We start from the raw sequence: 22,500 nt of genomic DNA, 5'->3' as shown, positions 1-22,500 counted from the left end.
CTCTCTCTGAAAGACAATTCGGATATAGTCGGAGAATGAAACGTTTGAAACGTTTCAATTTATTTCATTACAGAATCGACGACTGAGGGGACGGCTAATAGAGGTTTGTAAAATGCTTAATGGAATAACAAATGCAGACTACAGAAATCTCTTCAAGCTTAGCCATAAATCAGTCCAGAGGTAATGGATACAAACTAAAATCTGAAAGATATATCACTTAATGTAGTAATTTCTTAATATACAATATATGAAACAAATTTCCAGCAGAGGTTGTGAAGAGTAACACGGTAAACGAAATGAAGAACATTTTAAACTAATTGGCTGAGTTACTTTCCTCCATTTCAGAAAAGTTTTTATCACTCACGGTCTCATTGCTTTCTTAGTACCTCTATGCTCTGCTAATATTGATCCTAAGTAGTTAGAGTCGTTGTTCAGGTTTACTCTATCCAAGAGCAAATAGAATCTCTGCATATTAATTAAAAAGTGTAAGGCATCCGAAATCCTTGTAACTCTCTCTCTCTCTCTCTCTCTCTCTCTCTCTCTCTCTCTCTCTCTCTCAGGAGCAAATAGAGTGTCCGCAGATGGATTGAAAAGTCTTTGAGACATCCAAAATCCTGGTAACTCTCACTCTCTCTCTCTCTCTCTCTCTCTCTCTCTCTCTCTCTGTTATCCGTAGCAGAATATAGAGGGTATATTAGAATAATTGAAATTAGTAGCATTATATTGCGTAAAATATATTTAAACTTTCGTAATGATTCAACAATAAATCCAAGAATAGTTATATGCACAAATGTCTGAAAGACTAGTTATAAAGAGTATCATATCAATGAACTAAGTAAAACATGGAATGAAAACATGCTAAGTGAGTTATCGGTGGATAAAAGGCTTTACAACTTGATAATTGGAAATTTTAATTGCCGTAAAGAGCCATGTTCAACTTTCAGTTACCGATATCGTTTGGTGACCTAAAAGTAGTTATTTGGGAGAGATTCATACGGAACCAGTCTCCCACTAAGAGCCTGTAGCACGAATAACTACAATTATTCTTCTATTTTTTCCAGTGTCATTGTGTCTTACAATCTTTCACAAAATACTTGACTTCATTCCAAGAACGATGAAATACGTTGATAAACGTAAAATATCCTCGAAATCTAAGCCCCCCCCCCCCCCAAACCCCCACACAAAAAAATTACCATGTGCAAACGAAGGCTTTCTCGTAAAAGCAAGAAGGCTATTGTTCTTTGGAAAAAAGAAATACAGGAATTATAAAGGCAAAATTGCCTTAAGTTCTTAGCTAGTGAGCGTAAATAAAACCAAATTTTAGGATTCGTTAAATTAAAGAAAAATAATGCGTTCTTTACTAAATATAAGGATAGAGAGTAAACGAAGGAATCTGAGAAAATCCAGTAAGGGAAAGATAGAAAGAGGAAATATTGGATTTGTCTCATTGCTATATCGTAATATTATAAGGATAACAAATATATTTTCAATCCTAATCGAAAGCTTTTTCCCCCATACGATTCTTGCACTTTTTGATAACATCGAAACCATGCAGTCGACATTTTTTCCTGATGTACGAGGCATTGACATTGTTCTTATGTGTACATGTTTGTGTATATATATATATATATATATATATGTGTGTGTGTGTGTTTGTGTGTGTGTGTTTGTGTGTGTATGTGTGAGTATATGTGTGTATGTATATGTACATATTGTGACCAATTAATTTCTATAAAAAGCAAAATAATTCCAATTTCGATGTGAAATAGAAAAAAAGGAGGAGACCTATCAGTATGCAACGCTTCAATGGACAAATGTTAAAATTTGCAGAGTTCATGAATAGTGTTGGTTACTGTAAATGTGTGTTTCCGATTTCTACATCCGCCCACAAAATTGAAAGAACGTAATGTTTTACAATCCTGTTTGTGCGTTTGTGGGTTTTTTTTTTTTTTTTTTTTTTTTTTTTTTGGGGTGGGGGGGTGTTTGTTTGTGAACAGCTTCCTGGCCTAAATTTTAATCAAGGAGTGATGGAACTTGTAGGGATTAACTGTTACGTAAACTGCCTGAAATTACTAAATTTTGAAGATCAACTTCAAAGGTCAAGGTCACGTCAAGCAAACTGTCCAATTCACGTAATCATACATAAGTTTAGACATCGTTGTCACATAAACTTCAAACTTGGTTTATATTCGAGTGTATAAAAATCTAAGCCAATTAATAAGTGTTAAGGTTAAATGTCAAGATGAAGGTCGAGCAAAAGGTTGAGAAATAAACTGCCAAAGCGGAGGTCTACAGTATACTAATTGCCCCTTCTAGCTATCTCTGTAATCACTTATTTACACTGAATCATATTACATGAAATTAAATAAAAAAAAATCGTTCGAATTCAGGTAAATTCAAAATAATTGAAAAAGGGAGAACCAGATGAAATTGCAAGAAAGTTCTCCTCATACAAACAGAAAGTGGATTTTCCGCAAGACCAATCAAAGTCAGGTGGGGACGAGATATGTCTAATAAAGCCTACGACGCTTTCAAAAAGCCTTTTGGTCAAACAGGAATTGTGGTTGCATTGGAATTTGAGGATTTGCATATGGATTAACTCGTAAAGCAGGATCCATCTATCTGCAGACGAAAGGAACTTCATTTGCCAATTCTAAAACTGAATTTCTTCCTTTGAGGTTTCCATTTTTCTTTTGTATACAGTGGAATATCTTTAATCCATCGTATGCACTAGATTTGCTGGTAATATATTTGACATAAAGAATAGTTATGCTATACTACAGAGTGTAAAGTTTTATATCTGAAGATATATATATATATATATATATAATATATATATTTATAGACATACATACATACATATATTTACATATATATATATATATATATATATATACAGATATTTATATATGTGACTAAATTTGTTTAATACTTTAAAAATTTGCCTCAAAAATTTAGCAGGAATCGAGGTTTTTTTTTTCTTTTTTTTTTCTTTTCCCGAGAAGTGTAATATAACTGGGCAATCTTTTGATATTCTATATCGTTCAACACCAAAAAGACATTTAAAGCGACAAATACTACATATAAGGACGACCATATAAATGTTATTAAATAGAGAAAAGAAAATATATGACCTAAACAGTATATCTGTGACATGGAATACGCTCTTAAAAACGCACTAAAGCCTTTTTAACGATTCTAAATAACTCTATCATTTAGAAAAGTTTTAAAGAAAACTAACAACATTGAAGACATTTTTTTTTTATTATTATTACTCTTTTTTTTTTTTTTTGCTAATGGCTTTTAATTACCTTTTCCTATCGATTATGTGTCACATGAAACGAAACCTTAGTACTTAGTACTTCGTGATACTGGACTATAAATGTCAATTTTATATGAGCTACATATTTAGAACATGACATGCTCCGACATATAGCCAATTATCATAGTTGTCAGTAACAAAGAAGATGGCGAAATTTGCTAATAATATTCCTTTTTGGATATAACTAATTTTAATGGATCCTACGTAAAAGGTAAATCTTTAGATTTTTTCTTTTTTTATATACTACCTTGATATGCTAAGAGTATTCAATTATGCATAGTATCATTTCTGATACCTTTGATGGAAATAAGAAATCGTGCAAATATAACAATACGTGGAATAGTCCAAAAAATCACACAGGAAAGACGCAAAATATCAGTCCCCACACTTATCAAAATCAAGACTGCCTTATACAAGAAGAATTGACTTAAGTGTTCTCAAAGAAAGTAACAGTATATCATATAATCTTTTTGATGGTAGGACGAAAGTGAAATATAAAAATTTATCCAAGCCCATTTGATAATTCAAAACCTAAACAAAACTTTCATTTTAAATAAATACTTGCAGATATATAGAAGTCATAAATCATTTATTTCTAAGCTCTTCTCTGAGTTTTTCTGTCAGTCTGTTTTACGGTGGTTTATTCTTATTTTTAATATACGAATGAATCCTAATTATATTCGACTTCCTTCTTGAAAAAGTAAGACAAAGCTAATCATAATTCTCTTATATGTTAATTTTCCTTTTTCTAAGATATATATATATATTAATATATATGTATAGTATATATAAATATATATATATATATATATATATATATACATTATATATACAGTATATATATATATACATATATATATATATATATATACTTTTTATATATATATATATATATACTTTATATATATGCAATGTATATGTATGTATATACCTGTATGTATATACATATATATATATATATATATAAATACAGGTATATACATATATATACATTGTATATATATGCACATGCATTTTATATATATATATATATATATATATACTTTATATATATACAATGTATATGTATGTATATATCTGTATGTATATACATACATATATATATATATATATATATACATATATATATACATACAGGTATATACATACATATACATTGTATATATATGCATATACATTATATATATATATATAATATATATATAAACATGCGCAATAACTCATACGTCTTCCATCCCACTAAATGGAAAAAAATATTCTCCTCCAGTTATATATTCTGAGAATCAGCAATCATTAGATACCAATGTATTTTATGGCTCTCTCAGCTACCAATTCCATTTGCCTTTCTGCGTGATATTAATATTGAAAGTCAATCCATTCCGATCCTTTTGTTTCGAGTCTTCATCCGGTATTCGAAAGGGTTTAATGATTTCTTTCTCATTCTCGAATGCCTCTCCTATTTGCGTAGACTGAAATTTCATTGCAATAATTCAAAATACCATATATCAGGAAATTGTATTTTTTTGACCTTGTATGCATTATACAATAGATTATATTTGTATTTTTGTATTCATACAATTTATATCATATATGATATTGAATCCCCTTATTTGAGTAAAAATTATGTCTAAATGTTTATCTCTGCATTATTTTCTTTGAAATTCTTTAAAAATATAAATTGAGATTCCTTTGAAATATTCATCTCTATTTTTTCTGTGAAATTCTTTGAGATTATACTGAAAGTCCATTGAAAAATTTATATTCGCATTTATTTTTTGTGTGAAATTCTTTGGTAAAAATTATGGTGAAATTCTTAAAGAAAATATATTGAAAGTCCACTGAAATATCCATCCTTGCATTTTTGTTTCGTAAAAATCTTTCTTCAAAATATTTTGAAAATCATTCAAATATTCATCACTCAATTGTTTCTGCGAAATACAGTACTTTGAAAAAAATAATTGAAATAAATTTAATGACGACGCTATTATGTTAATTATATATTTATCTTTTGTTGCCTAATGAAATCAGGGTCATAAATTTGCAGAGATACTGACAGAGACTCTCTGATGGCTACTGATAATGAAAGAGAGAGATAATTTAGTTATGTCATAAGTTTAAATTGAGAAAAAACCACCAGTATTGAGCCAAGTTACGAGGTGATATTATTATTATTATTATTATTATTATTATTATTATTATTATTATTATTATTATTATTATTATTATTATTATTATTATTATTATTATTATTATTATCACGAAGTCTTTCAGGATATTCAGCATTATATGTTAACTAAAAATCCCTGAGCGTATCCCTGTAGGTAACAATTGAGACGTCTTTTTAAAAGAAAAAATATTGGTAAAAAATAAAAAAGTCTCACGCCTTTCATTTTATCCCCAAATAAGTCAGTAGAAAAGATTTGCCAAATAATCTCTGACTTTCTGAGAAACGTAAAAAAACTATTTTCCAGAACAAAAAGGTCATAAAATACGAAATGAAAAGTTACTGTCATTCTCTTTTACGACGCAAAGGAGAATCTAAAAGAAAACCGAGGCTGAGCATTCAATAAAAAGTCTTATTCTGTCTAAGGTGAAACACTAAAAGTAGAGAGGCACTCAGTGGAGTGCAGACCTCCATCCCCGCAGCTTATTTCTCGACCTTTTACTCGACCTTTACGTTGATATTTGACCTTAATATATATTAATTGGCTTAGATATTCATACACTCAAATATGAATCAAGTTTGAAGTCTCTATGACAACGATGTCCAAACTTATGGATGTTTACGTCAATTGAATATTCTGCTTGACCGTGACCTTGACCCTTGGTCTTGACCTTCCAAAATGTACTCATTTCAATCTTTTACATAACAGTTAATCCGTGGCAAGTTCCATTATTCTACGATTAAAATTGTGGCCAGGAAGCTGTTCACAAACAAACACACAAAACACACAAACAAAAGCGAAAAAATAACCTCTTTCCTACTTCGTTGGCGGAGGTACTGAAAATCAGTTCATATAAATATAAAAAAAAAGAATACAAGATTTCCAAGTGGCTCCCACCTTATATTTTTCTTCCCAAATTGTCTTTTCATCCGGGACTCATTAAAAAGTTCTTTTAATTTTATGACCTTCAGAATTTAGGATTTCTTCTCTCGCACTTTAATCACGTGATTTGATTGCTCTGGGGCATAAAAACTCGGTCAATTTTGTGTGCTTGAATGAGTGAGCATTGATCTGAAGATTAATGACAGATTAAAATTTTTAAACGCTGCTCATGAATGGTAGATGAAAGGGACAGTGACATTGTCATATCAAGAATGACGGTGCCCTAGAGACTGACCATATATACATGTGATCAGTGCCAAGGAACCCTCTCAACCTAAGCTAGGACCCGGAAGAGCAAGGCAATGGCTGCTGATAACTCTGCAGTAAGACCTGAAGCCTCCTCTAAACCCCCCATCCTTAGCTGGCGAGGATGGTGAGGTTGTAGACACTAAACCATAGAGACTGACCATATAAAGATATGATCAGCACCCAAGCCTCCTCTCAACCATGCTAAGACCAGCTAAGGTCAGGAAATGGCTGCTGAGGACTCAGCGGTTAGTCCTAGAGGCTCCTCCAAACCCCCAATTCTCAGCTTGCCAGGAGGGTGAGGTTACATATACCGAAGGAACTAGCGAGTTTTAGCGGGACTCGAGCCCGAGCGTGGTGATCACCAGGCTGAGATATTACCAATACGCGACAAGAACCCTCTATTTTAGTCTTGGTTTAAACCAGGGGCTCCAAACCTTAGTTACATGTACCCCCAGTGGTACATCTTTACTTTCCATTGGTATATTGAGTCAGAGAATACCTAGTACTTGCGCAATGCATAATATATTCTGCTTTGAGATTGAATAATGCAATCATATTAAAATATCAATTTCATTGTTTCTTATTTTCGTCAAGAATATTAGTGGCATGATTAATAAGAGTATTAATTTTTTTCACGTATATATGCAATACAAAATCATAAGATCTTGGGAAAAATACAATAACTACACCAGACAAATGAAGGGGTACTGAGGAATCTACGAAAATTTATAAGGTGCACAGAAGACCATGATGGTTGGGAATTCACTAATTAATGTTATATAAAAATCACAACGAAATGTTAACAAGCTTGTTGACAAAAGTAAAAATCAGTCAATCGAGAAATATATTTTTACCTATTCATCCAACGAGAGAGAGAGAGAGAGAGAGAGAGAGAGAGAGAGAGAGAGAGAGATCAGAAACCAATATACCATTTATTGGATTCAGGTGTCAGTTAGAATAGAAATGCAAGATAATCTCAAGAGGAGAAACTGATACTTTTGTGTTAATCTTTTACTGACACGTCAATCCCAAGCGAGTTTTCCGTCTAGCAAATCCAGTCTGAATTTTTACATATCAAATATAAGTGAATTTTGTTACCGTTTAGAGTTTGGCGCTGATTTGAGATATTCAAGGTCATATCAAGATATCAGTTATCATAAGCGGTCGTCAACCAATCAAAACTGATAATTTTCCTTATTACTTTTCAAGAATTTGGACCCACATATCAATAATGATATGATGCCTATTTGAGTCACTTGCTGATTTTTTTTCAATTTGTCAACCAATGAAAATCAACAATTTCCTCAATACTTTTTGTGGTTTTGGAATCACAATATTAATTATGATGATACTAATATACAGCTTTTTTGAGCCATTTTCTAAATAATTTCATATGTCATCAACCAATCAAAATCGGAAATGTCCTTGATACTTTTTGTGATTTTGGCAAACGCATTAATAATGATGATAGTAATGTACAGCTTCTTTGAGTCATTTCCTTAATGCTCGTATTTGTCGTCAACCAAAATTAAGACCGACAAAATTCCTAAATACTTTTGAGGTTTTTGATAAAGATATTTTCTTTAATGCTTTTATTTTATCAGTGAATGAAATTATATCAGCAATTCCTCACCTTCATTTGACTAATAACCGAAAGACAAACGTCTCCACTAATTAGCAAGTGAAATGAAACAAAAAAGTTGAACTTCTAAATCACGGGTATTAGAAGGGTAATGAATGGCCTAGGGGGAGGGGCAGGAGAGAAGATGGTCAGAGGTATAGTGAAACGAAAGAATGGTTTGTTCAATCAATCAACTGGATTTACCACACGTCCATGTTTATGCAAGCAAAAGGAGGAAATATTTGTTTACTGGCAGTGTGATCACTTTAGTTTTCACACACACACACACACATACACACACACACACATACACAAACACACACACACAAACATATATATATATATATATATATATATATACATATATATACATTTGTATTATATCTATTCATACAAATACACACATATATATGCACATATATATAATATTATATATGTATATTATATATATATATATATATATGTACTACATAATTCTCTATATTATTATAAACTCTTTCTACATCATACATGGGAAAAAGAAGGTGATATATCAAATGGTTTAGAAGGGAAAATGAAAATTATATACATAGAAAATTACAAGAAAAGTGAGTTAAAAAAACCTTTGTATACAGACCTCAGACGACTGTAAATCTTTGCCTGCAGAATAAGAAGAAAAAACACCTAAAATGTTATGCAAGTTCAGTGTGAAAAACGTTATAAAGATATGTTATTTTATGATTATGAGAAAAAAGAACGTTTTGAGGACAAGATCTTTTTTTTCTATTTATTTTTTTTTCTTGGCGAAGAGAGCAAATACTCTTAAAGGTTAAACATTTATGTAACTTGATATAATTCAAAAATAAAATTTCCAGCTTTTGGATTCGCTTGTTTTTCAAAACAATAATGTTCATGAAATGTTATCATTATCATCATAACGAGTATTACCATTATGAATATATGTGGTTCAAAATTATGCTAAAACATTTTTGTATCCCTTTTTAACATTTATCAATTTACATGGACCATTGATCGTAAATATATGATAAGAAATTTAATAGAAAAATTCAGCAGTTGGGAATTATTAAGGAAATAATTATATATGTGACACGACTCGACATAATGATCTTTAGCAATTCTCTCTGTCTCTCTCTCTCTCTCTCTCTCTCTCTCTCTCTCTCTCTCTCTCTCTCTTTGCCTGTTGCATTCATTTCAAGACGCTCTGATATATCGAAGTGGTCATTAAGAATCTTCATTAACAAGTTACTTGTTACTCTCAGATCAACTATTGTCCCCGACAAATTGGTCTCTCTTTTCCAAGAAAACTAATTCTGAGGAAAGGAGATACAACTCCTCTCTCTCTCTCTCTCTCTCTCTCTCTCTCTCTCTCTCTCTCTCTCTCTCTTTTATAGTTGTGTGATAGGAGAGAGGGAGTAGTCATCCCGGGTGGGAGGGGCTACCCCGGGGGCACACTTGCCAACCACAATGGCCTTGTTGTACTTAGGAAAGGGGTAGAGTGTGATAAGGGTTGAATACGCGTGTGTACGTACGTGTGCATATCTATCTAGTACTTAATATTACAGAAAATACTATAAAGAGTAACATTGATATATAAACTAAGTAGAAACAAATATATTACATCTTATTTTCTTGATGATTGATGATGATTTGTTTACAAGAAAGTTAAGGCTTCTAGGGCTCTTAATTTGGGCACATCACTTAATATGCTGTACATCCACTTTCAAGGAGAGAGAGAGAGAGAGAGAGAGAGAGAGAGAGAGAGAGAGAGAGAGAGATAAAAAGTGTGTAATTTTTCTGATCACTATGATACTATTCCATAGATGTGGGATCAATTTTTTATGTGGTGCTATTCAATATTTCCAACGACGTTTTCCTACAAAATAATCTTTTATGAAAGTTCAGCCGTTTTCTCTTTTACCAAAATAAAAAAAAGCGAGAGAGAAACCACTTCAGTGAAGCCCCTGGAGCGAGAACAAATGCGAGGATTAACGAGAATAAAATCCTGTCGTGATGTTTTTCGTATCTGCGTTGTTTTATTTCCTCTTTTTAGTCGAGTCGTTAATTTTGAAGGATAATGACCTGGGACATGGGAAGGATATTTCTTGAATTAGAAATATGTTTAAATTGAGCAGAAAAGGATGATATTGAGGAGGGAAAAATATTATTCTGATTTTAAATGTTTCAGAAAAGGCAATTTTGACAGAATGCAAATGATATGGAAATGGGAAAGGAAATAGTCTTAGTGTTGTACCCTTTTTAGGCCTAAGATACATTGAAGTGGTGATATTTCTTGGAATATATTTATCTTTTTTTTCAAATTGAACAGAAAAAGATTATATATATACATATATATATATATATATATATATGTATATATATATATATATATCTATATGTATATATATATATGCTTGTGTGTGTGAGTATATATATATATATATATATATAGGGGGGTGAATATGTGTATGTGTGTACATGTTTGTATTTTATTACAAAATATTATATATTTTAAAGGTACCTCTTTGAAACTGCCAACGGGAAAACATAAAATAAATATCTTTCTTGGAAACGTGTAAAACTTAGAAACCCCATTAGTAGTAAATATTTGGAATTAAATTGTTGTATATTCCTTTAAAGTTTTCCTACAATATACAACATCCAAATCGTCTTTCCCCATTTGCTGTACAAATCCAAACCAGTCGATATTTTGATACGATCACTCAACAATTCGAAGTTGATTCTTCAATTACATCTTTTTCTATCATTTGACAAAAGATTACTTGTGATCGTGGAATTTGTATGAACATTCCTATGAAAATCATTAGGCACTGTATAGTTTATATATTAAATATCTGTTTTCATGTTGTTGATGTTTTCAATATATTTTACTTTAATTTTTCATTACTTCTTATATTGCTTATCTATTTCCTTATTTCCTTTTCTCACTGGGCTATTTTTTCCTGTTATATTCTTTGGGGTTTTAGCGTATCGCTTTTCCAACTAGGTTTGTAGCTTATCTAGTAATAATAATAATAATGATAATAATAATATCATTATTATTATTATTATTATTATTATTATTATTATTATTATTATTATTATTATTATTATTATTATTATTATTATTATTATTATTATTGTCAATAAACTGTTGCTGAGTGAAAGCAATTATATTTGTATGAAATTTGTTTACTTTTATTATATCGGAAACATATGTTAAATTTCAAATTTTATATCTACTTAGTGATTAGATTCGCAATCTGCTATGAAAACTTTACTACGCAAATGCACAGTAGTTGCACCATATGAATTAATAAGTATTGGACCATAAATGTCAATAACAATCGTGACCTGAATATTTATACTATCGGTGTAAAGGGCCAGTGTCTCAATAAATTATTGAACACAGTGGTAACGTGCTAGTCTTGGATTCGCATGGACAGCAGTTAGTCCGGCTCTGGCTCCGGCCCTTGAGTTAAGGCTATTTACTGGGGAGGAAGCTACTGATTTGGTTAGGTTTGCCTGGCTGACGTTCTGACGAGTATCTCTCCAGATGGAAATGGAACAGGAACAATGTACCTTTCAATAATTGTGTGTCCGTGGGTGTGTTGATATATGCATGTATTACAGATGTAATCTTCCTTAGCACGAAGATAACTTAATATGCGGTAGTTTACATAAGGATAATTGAGAGATGTGTATATGAAGAAATGCTCTATAGTTTCGTCCACCCCTGGACTTCATCTTGGAGCGTTTATTTTTCATAATAAATGCTCCAAGAAGAGGTCCAGTGGCGGACGATGCTGTAGAGCATTTCTACATATACACATCTTTCAATTTTCTTTATGAAGACTACAGCATATATGCATGTATGTCTGTCTACACGTGAATGTTGGCTTTGGCGTGTAAGTTAAAACTCCTAAAGTATTCAATGCATATCTAAACTGAAATTCCTCTAAAGCGTGTAAGAGTATTTTCGTTTTCACGTTAGACTTTAACGACCTTGATCGATGTAGTTAACTTGAACAAAAATGGAATCCAAATTCAAGTTTAATTTTGTGACAGATGAAATGCAAGCAAGTTGTCAATGAACCACGAGGCATCAATCACTAGTCAACTGTAATGTTGAATAAACATGATTTTGTGTTTTTAAGTGATTAAATAGTTTGGGTGATACATCTGCCTGGCGTTATATCAAACGAGTTAGAGAAGAGATAGCGTGTCAATAAGCCTTCCAAAATGAAGAAGTATCTATCAACGTAAAATTACTGTTTTTTAGATGATCGATATATATTTTTTCTATTTATTTCAATGTATATTGACTGGCCTACTCATATGCATTAGAAAAATAAAGCTCATGACTATATTGGGAATTCGGGAACATTATTTATCCAGAGGCCATGAGCACATTACAGACAAAATCTACATGATATCCCTGGCACAATTTGATAGAATTTCCCTGGCCTTTCTATTACATCCATTTGCACAATTTGATAAAATTCCTCTTGTTTGATTCTATTTCTGTGCACAATATCATAGAATTCCTCTTGCTTCTCATTCCATTTCTTTGCAAAACTTGATAGAATTACTCCACGTTTTTTTTTTCCATTCCCTTTCTGTACACAATTTGAGGAATTCCTCCTGCTTTTCCTTTCAATTTTTGTGCACAATTTGATAGAAATTTTCTTGCTTTTTCATTCCCTTTCTGTGCACAATTTGATAGAATTACTCCTGTTTTATTCTATTTCTGTGCACAATTTGATAGAATTCATCCTGTTGTATTGCATTTCTGTGCACAATTTTGCTGGAATTCATTTTCCTATTCCATTCCACTCCTTACACAATTTGATAGAATTCCTCCAGTTTTATTACATTTGGTTGTACAATTTGATGGAATTCCTCCTGTACAATTCTATTTCTCTGCACAGTTTTATATAAATCCTTATGTTCTATTTCATTGCACAATTTGATAAAAATTCCTCCTACTCTATTCCTTTTCTGTGCAAAATTTGATGAAATAAATCAGTGACACATATCTTTGTAATGTCTGATTGATTATACGATTTCTTCTTCACCAACATCAGTGGCAGAAATATCATTCACATTTTCCTACTTTCATTCACCTAAATAGATCATTCTAATTTCAAAGCTTTAAATACTGAAAATATTTAATTTCTGTTTTATTTACTAAACGTACTCAAGGCAAAAGATCCACTCACTTACGAAACATAATCTGATTACATCTCATACAGCTTCAAATTCTTTTTGTTTGCTAAAAGCCAAAGCATTACCAAACCCAGCCATGAAGTCTGAGCATCATTAACAATTAATGGCTTCCTTGCATTTAATCAGAGCTAATTCTGTTGTGTTTATCATAATACATAGTGCCCTCCATTAGCCCAATCCCCTTACTTCCACGAAATATGGGGATTTGCTTTATGTTTTGTGTGCTTTTTAATCATAATTTCATTCAAATATTATAGTTATTTACCTGCAGTGAATTTCATAGTTATATGAATAGACATATATTAGATATATAGTATTTAGGGTAATATATCTCTCTCTCTCTCTCTCTCTCTCTCTCTCTCTCTCTCTCTCTCTCATCTAATGTTTTATTCAATCTTCTTGATCTCACCCTCTCTTTCTCACCCGTTCACCTTTCAAGTTTCCACTTTCCAATACCGCTTGCATTTCTGTTCCTCTTCCACCTCCATTCCCTTTCCTTTCACCTTCTGTTTCAATCACTTTTCGTTGCATACTTTAACATAAATTTTATCTCCTCTCTTACTATATTTTTTCGCTTTCTTTTTTTATCTCCTATCTGACTCCTTTTTACTCCTTCGAAGGTATATTTGCATGAAAAGGGTTAAGAAGGTCAAACACACACACACACACACACACACTCACACGCACGCACACACACACACATATATATATGTATATATATATATATATATATATATACACACACAAATAGATGACCGCGGAGGTAGCAGCAGTAGGGGATTCAGCATTATAAAGCTTCATCTGTGGTGGATAATGTGGGAGGTTGGGTTGTGGCACCCTAGCAGTACCAGCTGAACTCGGCTGAGTCCCTGGTTAGGCTGGAGGAACGTAAAGAGTAGTCCCCTTTTTGATTTGTTTTTTTGTTGATGTCGGCTACCCCCAAAAATTGGGGGAAGTGCCTTTGGTATATGGATGGATGGATATTTATATATATATATATATATATATATATATATGATTTATCATATCCACCCTTCCCACCCACCCCCCATGACATGGGTAGTAACAGCATCAGACTATATCATTATGGTGTGACTTTAAAATCAAAATTCGTTGCCTTCAGGAAATATTTATGGAACAAGCAATAAAGATTTTACAATAATGTTATTTTGTAATCAAAACCTATTGTATTTTGGAAAATACGGTCACAGTCGAATGACAAAACAAGTTAAAAGGAAAGTTGTTTTTATAAGCTTCGTGGACTGATGAAAACCACGTCCCATTAGTTAGTTGTATTGCTAACTTTAATTTCCGTCAGTTATGATAAACATGCTCTCTCTCTCTCTCTCTCTCTCTCTCTCTCTCTCCTTCTGCATGTATACATATATATATATATATATATATATACATATATATATTTATATATATATATGTGTGTTTATACATATATATATATATACAAATATATATACATATATATATATATATATATATACATATATATAGATACATATACATATATATATATATATATATAGTTATATATATGAATATATATATATATATATATATACTATGACTTCTATTAATTGTGCTAAATAGCGCTTAAAGTATTAATCTAATGCATATTTCACAAAGACATTGAATACAAACTATGCAATAAGGACAATCAGGAGTTTTTTGAAGAGCTTGATTAACCGTAAGAAACATCAATGTTAATGGTGATCATTTAAGATATATTGTACTCCAATGTCTGAAATGTATATTCATGATCATCCTTTTCTCCTTATTTTGTATGGAACTACTATTTTGTTTTTTTAAAATGGTAATAGTGCATATGATATGTATTGATCAGTTATTTTTTACATTGCTTCAATCAAAAAGGCAAGTCGTGTTTTCCATTCTTTATTGTTATTCTGTATCATTTATGTAACTGTGGTTTTTTTTTCCTCTTGCTTAAAATGACAATGGAAAATAAAACATATTAAATGATTATCTCACATTGTTCCATCGATAAGGCAAGTCATATTTGCAATCAATTTAGCAGAGAACAGTCTTCTTTATCCCATCCCAGTGCAAACAATAATTTCAATTTTCCAGGTAGCGCACAACTCTCATATTCCCTCCGCCAATCCAGAAAATCCGAAAGCGAGAAAATAACTTTGTAATCATGCCTGACTCACTCGAACCAGCCTGAGCCAACCAATCAATGGCTGAGACAAAATTAAGCTGGAAAACTGTAATAACAGTTTTGCTTATTCAAATATAAACATTATGTAGAGATAAAAGATACTGCAACTTTCGATTCACTGAATGTTATAAGGTATTTATATGAGATAATGGATCAAATTCATCACGGACACAAAAATACATTATTTTGATTAGAAATTTAACTTATATAAACGTTTTCACCTAATTTATAAAGGACCCTCGTAACGTATATTATTAGAGAATTCTGGGGTGAATGTGCCAATTTGTTATTTGCCGGAAGCGAATTAATTTGCAATTCTCTCAAGCTGCCCCAAAACCCCTATCCTTAGCTTACAATAATTGTGAGGTTGCAGACACTGCAAGAAAGAAGCCTCCTTTCCAACAAAGCTAGAACTAGGAATGCCCTGGTAATGGCTGTTGATGACTCAGGATCCCCCAAAACCACATACTTAGCTCACAACAATTTTGACGTTGCAGACACTAGAAGAAATAAGCTCCTCTCCACTCAAGCTAGGATCAGGGAGGCTTAAGCAATGGGTGCTGATGACTCACCAGGTAAACCTATAGGCTCCCTCAAAAACTCCATCCTTAGCTCACAAGAATTGTGAGATTGCAGATAATATAAGTAACAGTTTGAGCTTGACTCGAACCCCAGTCTAGCGATGGCCAGGTAGGGATGTTTCAAATAGGCCACCAGAAAGTTAAAGCCGGAATAAAGATCGCAAATATATCTTAAGCAGGAGAATGAATTATATGAATTATATTTTCAATAAAGCAAGGATTTATTCTCGTTAATTAAAGGTGAGTTGAGAGGACGCCAAGATGATATTAATTTAAAACCAAGAAATGGTTGAAGCAAAAGCGTGTTGGGAACGAAGGTGATAATTCGTCACCTCTCATTAATTAAAATGTTTTATGCCTCGGTCAAAGGGTTTCGTTGCTAAAGGATATCAAAGATGTTTCCAATTCATGCGTGTTATTCATGCAGAATTAATGGTATAGCAATTACTTCGTATAGGACGAGTAATTTTTATTACTTGGGGCTTTTTCTTTACACACATAAACACACACACAAACATATATATATATATATATATATATATATACATATATATAATGTGTGTTTGTGTGTGTGTAGGTGTGTTTTTATCCTAGTCCACTGCTGGACAAAGTCCTCAGACATATTAATTCATATATTGTGTTTGGCCATTTGCCATTTATCACCACCCTGACCAGTGGGATTGGTGATGGTGGTAGATTCTCGTCTGATCGCTCTTTGAATTCCCCTTGATAGAAATAACACAAAAGAAGATTATACAAAACAAAATTTCCACCAAATATAGTAAGATTAATACGATTTTGATGTCTTGGAATTCACAATAATTACCTTTTATTAAAATAATATTTTCTGAACATTACCGAGAATATATGTTTGAAAATACGTGCCACAAAAATGAGGAAAAACAATTTATGCAACCATGAATGCGTGAGATAAATAGAGCATCTCTTTCATAACAGCAGAAAGCGGGATAAAGAGAAGTTTCTAATACCTTTTCTTTTGATTTCTCTTTCTCAAAGGAACATTGTGTTGATATTTTGATTGTTCGGTTACGTTACTCATTCGATATTAATCTCTGGTTCTTTTATGTGAAAGTGGAGCAAATCTGGCATGGTGCGCATATTATTACCCTGAGGAAATGTTTTCATATCTGTGAATTATTCGTGGCATTTACTTTGCATTTCCAAAGGGATATTCTTGGCAGCAGTGCTATGTAGGCTGCATACCATTAGCTAAACGCGCATTTTATTCTGATATATTATTCAGTTTTACATAATGCAACAAAACTAAGGCATATTAGGCTTAAACATTACATTCTTCTCTCTGGTTATGGTTCATTTCTCTTTGCCTACACATAAATCGAATAGTCTGGCCTATTCGTTATATTCTCTCCTCTGCCCTCATACATATTACAACACTGAGATCACCAAACAATTCTTCTTTACCCAAGGGGTTACTGTACTATTAATGTTCAGTGGCCACAATCCTCTAGGTAAGGGTAGAAGAGAGACTTCACCTATGGTAAGCAGTTCTTCTAGGAAGACGCTCCAAACCCAAACCATTGTTCTCTATTCTTGGATAGTGCCATAGCTTCCGTACCATGGTCGTCCACTGTCTTGGGTTAGAGTTCTCTTGCTTTAGGGTACACTCGGACAAACTAATCTATCTTATTTCTCTTCCTCGTGCGTTGCTAAAGTTTTTATAATTTATACATGAAACATTTATTTTGATGATGTTACTGTTTTAAAATATTAGATTTTTCATTGTTTCCTTCCCACACTGGACTATTTTCCCTTTTGGCATACCAGCTGGGGCCCTTAAAGACTTTTTAGGAGTGAAATTAATAACTGCTTTAGAGATATCTTCATAATTCCCCCATCATGCTCCTGATAATAATAATAATAATAATAATAATAATAATAATAATAATAATAATAATAATAATAATAATAATAATAATAATAATAATAATAATGATGATGATGATGATGATTATGATAATAATAATAATAATAATAATAATAATAATAATAATAATAATAATAATAATAATAATAATAATGATATCTTCAAAAACCTTTCTTACCAAAAAACAGCTTAAAAACTTATCATGAATATTTGGACCCACTATCCAATGTAAGAACGGCAAAGTTTACCTTTACTGATTACACTTCGTAGCAAAGAAATACTTTTCCCCCTTCTATCGTTCAAGCTATTAAAATGTAAATTTCACAAGAATAGAAAATGTCAAAGGAGTAACGTTAGAACATTTGATGGGGCGAATAACTTGCCAGTAACAAAAGGATAATTTTACGTCTTTTTATTTTATTTTTTATTTACCATATTTTGGTTTGTTAACAGTCCTCAACTATATATCGATCTTCATTATATACCTACTTCAACTTAGCTATCTATCTATCTGTCTGTCTATCTATCGATCTATCTATCTATCTATCTAATATAAAATGCATAATAAACAATAAATAAAGGGAAGTATATCGAATCAAGTCAAACCGTTCACTTTACGACCAAAAACGTCTTTGGAAACGTTTGAACAAATACAAAAATAGAACTTCCCAGAAACAAGCAAATGTAATTAACTTGCAATGATAAAAAGAACAGCAGTTTGTCAACAAAATCTTAAGTAAAATCATAAAATTTCTCTGCAAAAAAAAAATTAATCTGAATTTCTTCGTAAAAATATACTGTACTCAGCCGTATTTTAGTAATACAGGCGACCATAATTTTTACCCTACTTAGTTATTATCCATTACGGGCTGGTGACCGTATTAATATTCTTTATCGTCAATATAACCCATTTTAGTACGTTAAATTCCTGGCAACATCTCAAGGATTTTTGCCGTTGTTTTTTTTTTTTTTTATGGGAAAACTTTCAGTGTTTACTACACTGTTAAAAACACCTTAGTTTTAATCGGAAATTATCCCAAAAAATATACTGTACTCAGCCTCATGATGGTTATACAGGCGACCATAATTTTTCCCTACTTTTTTTAATTATCATTTATGGGTTGGTGACCGTAATACCCCTCCGTAACGTCAACATGTACGTTTTAAAACGTTAAATTCCTGGTAACATTTCCTGTAAAATTTTTAAGTGTATGCCATCTGTGACATTACCAAACCACGTTCTTCATCACATCCCCGCCACCTTTAATTAAGCCATAAAAGAGAGCATGAATTCATGACAAGAGTGCTAAACAAATTAGACTAGGTAACTTCTAATTCAATAATGTTGTCATATGTTACAGTTACATTAAACAAGCAAAAATTAATTTGTGTTCGACTGCCAGGTGTCCACATGCAGAAGGCACCAACCAGGAAGCTCGAAGTAATATTTATAATTCCAATATACAAGGAGATTAAATTCCTCCATGCCTCCCTGGACCGACCCCTGCTGACCGGAAAATATTCTAAATAAAAAAATTGTCAAATCTGGTGCTAATGGAAAGCAATCTTGCTGCATTATTAAAACTAAATCTTAAGAAATCATAATTTGATTTCATAATATCAAATAGGATTAAATCCTTTCATGTCTTCCTAAAGCCACTAATAGAAACTAACATTTTATTAAATTATAATTTTTTTCAAATTAGTGCTAATGGAAGACCACATGCTACATTATTTTATATAAAATTCTTAGAAATATTTAATAGTTTTGTGGAAGAGAGAGAGAGAGAGAGAGAGAGAGAGAGAGAGAGAGAGAGAGAGAGAGAGAGGGAGTTATCCTAGAAGCATAGACTAATATTAGCAATATTACATTAGTAATGGCCGTTTTTTCCCATTCACCAAAAGACTTTCCGTTTGCAATGTTAACATACTCCATTTTACAATTACAAATGAAAATATATACCAAGAGCAAAAGAGCATTTTATCATTCACGTAATTATTATTCATTCAACCTTTGTTGCCCATCAGGCGAGATGAAACAACAAATAATTAGCAATTTTTATGTGAACATTAAAAGATATTAAGGTCATAAGGATTCATACATTATTTTACAAATTCATATATTCTATGGATGTTAAGGATGCTGTTCCAATAGTTTGTATTTTAGCCTTATTTTCAATGAGAAATTCAGGTTTACAAATGATTATTTGCATGAGAGATTAAAGTAGATTAAATATATATTTGAATTACATACAGGAAATTATATTCGTATATATGTACAGAATTAGAAAAAAAAACGTAACTTTAATCGGAAATTCTCCTTAGAAATATACTTTTCCTCACCATATTTCAGCCAAAAATAAGCGACCATAGTTTTTACTCTACTTAGCTATTATCTTTCATTGGTTGGTGACCCTAAGATCAATCCTTTACGTCAATATATCCATTTTTAAAATGGTAAATATCTGGTAACATTTATGGCAGAATTTTTAACAGTGATATCCTGTACACAAGTATCATTATTCTGAAACTAGTATTCAATATTTCCACATAATCCCAAAATAATTATTTTCACTTTTAAGCTTTTTTGCACATATAGATAAAAAGGAAATTTGGACACACTGTTATTAACCAAGCCATTGATATACACAGTAGAACTTTAATTAAAATCACTACACATTACAACTCTTTCATTCATGTGTTGTCTGAATACAAGATATACACTTCTTCCATACTATAGAGTTGTTGCGGGAATTTTTCCCTGTTGGAGCCCTTGGGCTTATAGCATCTTGCTTCTCCAACTAGTGATGTAGCTTGGCTAATAATAATAATAATAATAATAATAATAATAATAATAATAATAATAATAATAATAATAATAATAATAGCAACGTCTTTGCTTGGTAATCACCAGACGGGGATACAAGTCCCCCTCAAACTCATTAGTTCCTTTAGTGTCCGCAGCCTTACCATTCTTGTGAGCTAAGGATGAAGTCTTGCGGAAGCCTATAGGTTTACCTTCTGAGTCATCAGTAGCCAATACCTGGCTCTCCTTGGTCGTAGCTTGGCTGGAGAAGGGGCTTGGGCGCTGATCATATGGAATATGGTCAGTCTCTAGGGCATTGTACTGCTTGCTAGGGCGATGTTACTGTCCCTTGCCTCTGCCTTTTATGATGTCCTTTACACTTTTAAATATCTTCTCTGTCCTCATTGATTAGACACTTTATCATAATAATAATAATAATAATAATAATAATAATAATAATAATAATAATAATAATAATAATAATAATAATAATAATAATAATAATAATAATAATAATCAGTAACTATTATCATTATTATTATTATTATCATTATTATCATTTATCATTATTGTTATTATTATTACTATTGATATTATATTTGAAAAAAGTAATACATATTTCGATTAAGGGTCATTACAATAGGCTTTTTTCTAATAGTCTATTCCATGTATCTATAAAAGCGATATTATTCAATTCATATAAAAATTGCTTTGAAAAAGGTTTTGATTAATAATGGAAGTTCCATTCGCAAAAAAAAAATAAAAATACTGATAAATAGTCCGGTCATCAAATACGGAAAATGGCCAATGTTTTCATATTTGCAATACACAATTGAAAAAAAATGGACATCATAAATAAAGTGTAATTCTAACATGTAGCTTCCGGTGTCATGAATGTTAAGCTTTGTATAAAATAGAATTTCATATTATTTATTTTTGGTTTCCATTTTTGTTTAATATCATGCAAAAGTCATTAGGGTCCTATATTTGCCTTATATATATATATATATATATATGTATATATATATGTATATATATATATATATATGTATATATATATATATATATATATATGTATATATATATATATATATATATATATAATTTACTTAGAAAAAAAGGTAAAAACAATATTCCAATCAATACATCATCATCATCATCATCATCATCATCATCTCATACGACTATCGCTGCAAAAGTGCCTCGGTTAGATTCCGCTAGTTGTCTCTATCTTGAGCTTTTATATCAATAATTCTCCCTTCAGCATCTCCCACTTCACGCTTCATAGTCGTCACCCATGTAGGCCTTGGCGTCCGACTCTTCTAGTGCCATGTGGAGCCCAGTTGAAAGTTTACTTAACTAATCTTTCTAAGGGAATACAAAGAGCATGACCAAACCATATCCACCTACCCCTCACTGTGATCTCAACCACATATGGCACTCAAATAATCTCTCTTATAGTTTCATTTATAATTCTGTCCTACCATTTAA

The sequence above is a fragment of the Palaemon carinicauda genome, chromosome 6 (genome assembly GCF_036898095.1).
Source record: "Palaemon carinicauda isolate YSFRI2023 chromosome 6, ASM3689809v2, whole genome shotgun sequence".
Classification (NCBI taxonomy): Eukaryota; Metazoa; Arthropoda; class Malacostraca; order Decapoda; family Palaemonidae; genus Palaemon; species Palaemon carinicauda.
The sequence above is the reverse complement of the archived record's forward strand: the minus strand, read 5'-3'. Positions refer to the sequence as shown.